The sequence below is a fragment of the Argopecten irradians genome, chromosome 15 (genome assembly GCF_041381155.1).
Source record: "Argopecten irradians isolate NY chromosome 15, Ai_NY, whole genome shotgun sequence".
Lineage (NCBI taxonomy): Eukaryota > Metazoa > Mollusca > Bivalvia > Pectinida > Pectinidae > Argopecten > Argopecten irradians.
Genome location: NC_091148.1, coordinates 15,287,043 through 15,295,562, shown reverse-complemented (window position 1 = coordinate 15,295,562; position 8,520 = coordinate 15,287,043). Strand labels below are relative to the sequence as shown.

At 35.2% G+C, this 8,520-nt stretch overlaps 1 long non-coding RNA gene across 1 annotated transcript; it reads left to right on the top strand.

Moving 5' to 3' along the window:
- Nucleotides 1-1,626: 1,626 nt before the first annotated feature.
- On the top strand, nt 1,627-5,759 carry LOC138309419 (uncharacterized). Its single transcript, XR_011206269.1, has 3 exons — nt 1,627-1,795; nt 2,256-2,314; nt 5,621-5,759. It is a non-coding gene; the product is annotated as an uncharacterized lncRNA (long non-coding RNA).
- Nucleotides 5,760-8,520: the final 2,761 nt, after the last annotated feature.

Sequence of the window (8,520 nt, the reverse complement as noted above, 5' to 3'; positions counted from 1 at the left end):
ATCTAACCAGGTCGATTTTCGAACTCGCCCGAGGTCTTTCCAACTTTAGTCTTGATACAAAGTTTCATGAAGCTGAGTGCATTTTATTCAAGTTATGGTATTCACAAGGTCCAATGATAATTATTAATGCAAAGGGCAATTTATTCCGTAAATTACTGTCGAATCAATTTTCGAATCGTTCAAGATCTTTCCAATGATAGTCTACATATAAAGTTTCATTAAGCCCGGTGAATATCTACTGAAGTTATAGCGTTCACAAGGAAATGTTAATGGGCTACGCACGATGACGGACAAAAGACTATCGCAAAAGGTCACTATGACCTATGGCCAGGTCACCAAAAATTCTACTGTCGTATAATCATTTTATCGTACAATCATAATATCGTATAGTTCTTCTACCATATAGTGCTTCTACCATACAATCATTCTACAATACAATCCTCCAACGACACTATCCTTCTACCATACAATCAATCTACTATACAGTTCTTTTACATGTACCATACCATCCTTCTACCATACAGTTCTTCTCCATACAGTCCCTCTACCATACAGTCCTTCTACTATACAGCCCTACCATACAGTCTTTCTAACAAAAGTCCTTTCACCATACTGTTCGTCTATCCTACCATCTTCTACCATAAAATCTCTCTACCATACAGTCCTTCAACCATAAAATCCTTCTAATATACAGTCCCTTTACCACGCAGTCCTTCTACCATACAGTCCCTCTACCATACAGTCCTTCTACGATCCAATCCTTTTACCATACTGTTCGTTTATCATACCATCTTTCTACCATACAATTCTTCTATCATACTGTTCGTCTATCATACCATCATTCTATCAAACAATTGTAGTTCGTCCCTTTGAGGAACCATATGGGTTCTGTTCCCCGGCCGAGACTCACCAAAGCCAAAGTGGTACTTTCTGCAGCTGCTTAGCGCTCAACAGCAAGGAAGTAGGCCGTCTGGTTCGCCCGTTGTCAGTTTAATGTAACGGGAAGGGGTGTGTTGCTTGGAATCTTCGGTGCCATGATTCAGTGAAACAGCGTTGTAAAATTTATGCAAGAAATAATACGAATAAACCACAGTCTCTCGAAACTACATACACTAGGGGAGCTGTCATTACATGACCGCGGTTTTTAAATGGTACGTTAACAAATCAATCGATAATTCTATCCTATCATTTAAGAAGCAGGTATGTACAGTCAAATCTGCCTAATGGCCACCTATAAACACCACATGTTTGATAAAGACATCTTTCACAGGGACGCGAAAGGTCAAAATGTTTTCTTGGTCCATTAGAGAGGTTTCACAGTATGAAATGTTCACGTCGACGTGTAAATAGGATAATTATATCAAATATTCAGACATTAAATAAAATATATCAAAGCAATAAAACTCACCTTAAAAGACTTCTGGTCAGCGCTCTGGTCCATAGATTGTACATTTCTCGTTGACATTTTTTTTGTGAAATAATCGAACTTTGATGTATTTCCGATGACGATGTGATTAATACACCACTATATGGTTCCGGGTACATGTTGTCATTGTTTATAGAGAAAAACATGTTACAAATTACATGTACCGTTTCTTGGAAGAGTTCCATATATAGCGATGCGTTTAAAACTGCGAAGTTTACTTTTCATTACTCACGTATTGCAATCTTCATTAGCAGGAATTTTCATATTCCAGGAATAGGTCCATGTAATATTGGAAATTTACAGACGTACTCACTATCCCGAAAGTCATTCATTTCCGTGACTTAGGGTAGAGGTTTGGTGTTGTGAAAGGTGAGTTGCACAAATGCACAGATTAAAGAATGAAGTTTATATCATTAGTTATTAAGACAGTCTAGATATAAATCTAGTAATGCGTTCTCCTCATATGTAATTGCAGTTATCATTATTTATCGCTACTGTAAGAATGATCAATACATAACAAGTAAGCAACGCGGAAGAAACGTGTACTGTTGATACCCAGAACACGATATTGATTGAATCCGTTGCTAATATAAACAATCGTAAACATATTGACTAATCATCTACATCTCCTATAGCAAAGAGCTGTTTTTACTACATTTACATAATAATTACATGTGTATTATTTTTCCCGAACTGAACTTCTAAGCTTTAGTGCTTTTTATTTAAGTATTGGTTTGAGAGTATCAGGTATTAAAATGAAATAGTGTATATTGAAAGACAGATTGCATATGAAAACAATGAAGCATTGATTGTATCCTATTTCTTACAGAACATTAACCCAGAATAACAATGGGGAGCTCTAATTCACGATCCAGCCCTCCGACACAGGTAATTAACTTAACAAAAGTTAAATTATTTGAACATGTTTCTTGTGCAATTTTTTTTTGTTTTCTTCAATCCCTCTAACCTCCGTCATCCACTGTCCTTCGAATTATGTCCCCTCAAAGCCAAATTCATGGTAAATTGATAAGTTCACCTAATTTCGCATAAGATCACCACTTTTAGACGAAAACATTATTTTAACTTTTATCTATGAAAATGTTTAAAATCGGTAACATAAATAGACGAAGCAATGTTAATATACAAACCATGTATTTTCATACATCTTCAACATACGGTATAGATCCACTGTGGTTAATCTTATTTCAACTTATTATTAAAAATAGAGGGCCGAGATATAGTTTTTGTAATGGTACATTTTACACAAAATCAATGAAATCAAATTAAATAGCAACATCATTTAGTTTTCGCCCAAGGAAAAAAAGTTGTAGGCTATAACATAGTATTTGAAATCTTATACAGACTGAAACAATAGGTGTTTTATTAGTGGTATCAATAGCATCTTAAGAACTTCATTTCAAAGAGAAACATATCTACACGTCAAAGCATTTAAAAATACATTTTTAAATGTCCGTTAATTGTTACTGGGACTTGATTTGACACCTGAATAAAAACATATTATGCTATTGAACGTGCACTCCTGGGTTTTTTTAACACAGTCATGTATAACTTAAGTAAATCTTGTATATTTCTATGTTTGCACATGGCGTAATCTTTCACTGAAGTATGTGTGCACAACGATATGGTAATAACTAGTTTCTCATATGTTTCTTTACAGAGTTAAGTGGTCTGTAGGTAAAACCAGTTCAGTTAAATCAGATACCCGTTTTTAATTATATCGAAACACGTTTGACACTGTGTTGAGACCTAAATGAGGAAGACTTGCCATATTGGTTTCTTTAGAAATTTGAATACAAAATTTTGAAATAATAGAAATAGTTAAAGATGTATCGATTTATAAACAAAATATTTCTATAATGCTATATAGCGGTTCTGGTTGACCCCCAAGGACAAGAGGGGCTAAAAAGTCAAATATCTTCTGAATTCAGATTTGATGGAAACAAATTAAAATGTCAAATTGATAAAATCCTTTACAGACTTCAAGAGCCTGTTATTGTTTATGCCCTTGTTTAATTCTGTATCCGAACTTTAATGCATAAAATCAGCAGTATTCAATGTCCCGCATTGAGCATATCATTGAAGTCAGGGCATCCAGTAGGATCAAAATCTCAAAAGTCAGTGACCCCTTGGCTCTGAAAATCCTGAGGGTCCAGTCAAATTTCGGAGGGTCAAAATATTAAACATGAGGGTCAATCATTAATCGCGTATAAAATTCAATTCAATTCAAAATTCAATAATATTTAATATTAAATTTTATAATCAATAACATTGATAATGTTTAAAAAAAAATACACTTATTATGTTTCTTTAGAATAAGTAAAGAAAAGATGATAATAATTCTGTAAAATATTGATTTAACTACAGTATTCATATTAAAGATGCTCCACCGCCGACAGAGCATAAATGATGTTAATCATTTGAACAATAATTGGTGTTTAATCGTGTATATCTACGCCTAATTAACACAAAAATAATATAAAATAGTTTATTTCGTCTTTGGTGCATGCGCGATCAGTACTTCATTCCATATAGGATATAGTGTCACGGCATTTTTTCGGGATGCAAATTAATTATTTTTCATATTTTTTAACTTGAAGTAAAATTAGGAGCTCAAACTTTCCAATGGTGGTAATGGTGTAAAGTAAGTAATTTTTGTAACTGAAGAAAAATACTAAATCGTCTGCTCCTGTTTTTTATAGTGAAAAAATACCATTTGTCAGCGGTGGAGCATCTTTAATATTTTTAATTATATTTAATTATCTAAATTCCTTGAATATTTAAAGAACATATTTGAGCTTCTGATCATGAATATATATTATTTAATCAATATCATTATTTTATAAAAAAGGTGATTTTTTTTACAAAAAAAGATGATTAGGCTGTTTTATAAATCATAATTATTACTGTTATTTTTTGTTTGAAATAGAAATGTTATTAATTCAGCCGTATTTCTAAAACGATCTTTTAAAAATAAATGCAAAGTTTTTATTTATTGTGTTTCTTTTTCAACGACAATTCTCAAGTCATATTTGCCGAAAAAAAAACAAATTAGAAAGGGTAACAGGAACGATTTACGCTTCTCACACTCCAACACTAATGGTTTGTGGGTAATGTACATGTAGGGTTATTCAGGTTAACAACAAAATGGCTAATGCAGCATGCAACAAAGTAGGCCTATTTACGATCTCATCTCTGTTGTATGCCTGCTTACAAGATATGAAATATAAATTTAATGAAATGGGCATCTAATAAAGCTTTGATTAAAATGTGATTGCTGATAAGAATGTGCAGTTTTAGCGGACCAGAGGTAGGTAGGTACTCGTTAGAGGTGTGACTTCTTTACCCTGTGCTCCAATTAGCAGATTACGGTCGGACTATGTCACAGTTTGAGTGAATCTTTTAATTGGCGTGGGGTGTTCTATTAATTAGTGTCACTGACCCTAGCTAATATGCACCTTATTGGGGGTTGGGCATCACATAATACACACATACACAACTCTGATGAGCAGTTGTGGTAAAAAATGTGAAGCGTATGATCGACGCACGGCATGCAAAGATCGTGCCTCAAAAAAATTTTTGCTGCGTCCCCCGAGGTCTCTAGTTACGAAAAATAAAAGATACTCCTCCGCCGGCAGATCATTAACAATATTCATCATCTGGACAATAATTAGTAACAAATTGTTTCTAAGTTTTAAACACAGAACTATATATAAAATAATTCGCTTAGCTTTTGTTTTGGTAAGGCATATTGTCATGGACTTTTTGGGTGCGATTAACTACCTTTATTCTAAAGTAAAACAATAAGCTCAAAGTTTCAATGATGTTTGACGTTAAACTGAAGAAAAATACTAATTTGTCTGTTCCTGTTTTAATAATACAAATTACCATTCGTCTATGGTGTAGCATCTTTAGTGTTGCCAGCTCGTCCATTTCAAACTGAAACTGAAACCATTTCAGATTATCTTTATGATGATTTCCTGTTAATATCAGTAATCATTAATTTTAATTTTGACAAATTGCAGATCGGATTGCATTTCTATCAAGATAAGCATTTTTTAAAATTATTTTAGAATGTCAGAATAGAGCAAAAACAACATTTACTAATACCAATACCGCAATGTAAAGATTGAAACATGGTTTTATCAGTACGTTTATGTATATTATATTTTTCAGGAAACACAATCCTCAAGACGAAGTTTTACGTTATACGTGCAGCATGATCGATGATCAATCCATTAATCATGTATTACGTGAGAACGCCCACAATTTAACGTGGGAGGAGCAAGCGATGGGACGGGAAGCCCAGAGTCTGGCTACACAGGAGCTGAGCAGGACCATGCGGAACTGTGAACTTGTCATGTATCTCGACCACACAACAATAACACTCTGCGCCGGTGATTGTGACAACAGAATTGTGATGCAGAAGAGATACAATGGTGAAATCGAGTGGAAGTTCACTCAGAGATCCTTCACCTCAGACCGTGTACAGCGGCGTGAAGTGGCTTGGCAGTCGTTTGCTTAGCTTCTTCGGCCAGCTTCCTGGCATCGCAGCTGGTGCCGCGATGAAAAGTATTATGCCCTGGTGATATCGAACTGTATAGTAAAAGTTTGTATATATTGATTATACACAAACAAATAGACTGGGATCTCCATCCAAAAACATCTTGTATTAATTGTTATTTTAATAATAATATAAGAATAATACACTGTATATAGGTTTCTCGTTATTTGTTCTTAGTTATCAATTTTGCGTCTCAATATATGTTAAACTTACAAGCAGTATGTGTCTGGTGTCCCCGAATTGACCTACATGTTGGCAAGCCTCTACAAACATACAGGTCAGTCATTTGAGCAACGTATGGAAATGTTAGCGTTAACAATTCAACTTCAATCCAATGGTTGTTATGGTATAAGAATTTTATCCCAGGACGGATGACAATAGAAACCTAGTTCATGTTCACAGGGGCATGCTGCATGTTTTCATAAAATACATACATTTCTGCACGTGCACCCCCCCCCCCCAACTTAACGAACCAATGTTTTTTCTGAAGCCTTATGACCCACTGATAACGAAATCGAGAGGTAACATTGCATCAACTGGGATGGACCTTCCGGTTATGACGTCATCAAGATGGCCGCCATCTCGAATTTCACTAAAAATTGAAAAATAGTCATAACATTGACCACAATAGAACAATAAATACATATCAGGACCATATAATCCAATATATGTAGTTATTTCTATGCAGGAAATGAAAAAATTGGATTTTGAGCTCAAAAATGGTAATTTTTAAGCAAAGTTTTCATATTTGGCTTGACGCAGTAAAAAATGTTTGCCAACAGCAAACAAATATTTCTAATAAGCTATTTGACCTCTTATCAATAAGTAAAAACAACACCAACCAAAAAAACAATGTTTTACATTGTATAAGCTTCGTTATGACGTCATGAAGATGGCCGCCATCTTGAATTTCACTAACAAATTGAAAAATAGTCCATAACATTAACATTTTTCAACCGAAGTAGACAAATGAGGTATCAAAATGATCATAATAGAACAACAAATTCATATCGGGACCACATAATTCAATTTATGTAGTGATTTCTAGGTAGGAAATGAAACAAGAGGCCCAAAGGGCCTTAACGGTCATCTGACTACCTTGGCAATAGTAAAATTAATTATATATGGTGTCACTTTGTCAGGACCATGTCAGGATCATTTTCTTTCAACAAATTTTATATTTCAAACAAGAGGCCCAAGGGCCTTAACATATAGGAAATTAATTAGATATAGTGTCATGGTAGCCATCTTCGATTTGGGATCACCAAAGATGTAACAATACTTTGTCGAGACCATGTCAGGATCATTTCATGCAAGTTTTCAGCCAAATCCCACCGGTAAAACTTGAGAAGAAGTTCAAAATGTGTTTTCAAGATGGCGGCTGTGGTGCCATCTTGGATTACGGATCGACCCGAAAAATAACAACACTTTGTCAGGACCATGTCAGGATCATTTCATGCAAGTTTCTGCCAAATCGTACCAGTAGAACTTGAGAAGAAGTTCAAAATGTGTTTTTCAAGATGGCGGCCATCTTGGATTTCGGATCGACCCGAAAAATAACAACACTTTGTCGGAACCATGTCAGGATCATTTCATGCAAGTTTCAGCCAAATTGCACCGGTAGAACTTGAGAAGAAGTTCAAAATGTGTTTTCAAGATGGCGGCTGTGACAGCCATCTTGGATTTCGGATCGACCCGAAAAATAACAACACTTTGTCAGGACCATGTCAGATCATTTCATGCATGTTTCAGTCAAATCGTACCAGTAGAACTTGAGAAGAAGTTCAAAATGTGTTTTCAAGATGGCGGCCATCTTGGATTTCGGATCGACCCGAAAAATAACAACACTTTGTCGGAACCATGTCAGGATCATTTCATGCAAGTTTCAGCCAAATTGCACCGGTAGAACTTGATAAGAAGTTCAAAATGTGTTTTTCAAGATGGCGGCTGTGGCGGCCATCTTGGATTTCGGATCGACCCGAAAAATAACAACACTTTGTCCGGGACCATGTCAGGATCATTTCATGTAAGTTTCAGCTAAATCGCACTGTATAACTTGAGAAGAAGTTCAAAATGTGAAAAGTTAACGCACGGCGGACGGCGCACAGATGATCTAAAAAAGAATTATTGTTATACCATCATTAAGTTTACAAAACATCACCGGTGCGTATACTCGTTAATATGCTATTTTTTCTAACTCCAAACCGCTGACACTACAGTTTCCTGGTGTAATTATAAGTTCCTTAAATAATTTTGAATATTGGCGATTTATAAGTAGGAAACATGAATGTAAAGTTGACAGAATATCTAGGTAGGACAAGTCACAGTTTCGTTTTTTTCCTAATCATAGTATAAGCAAAATGTCAGATGGTTACCACAATGTCACATATTTCTTTCACTGGTTTTCTCAATTTTAAACCATTATCATTGTGCCCTGCTTTTCCCCGCCTCAACTGCACTATCCCGCTGAATTCTGTAGTGACTCGGCATGTGCCTGGTAGCTGGTAACATG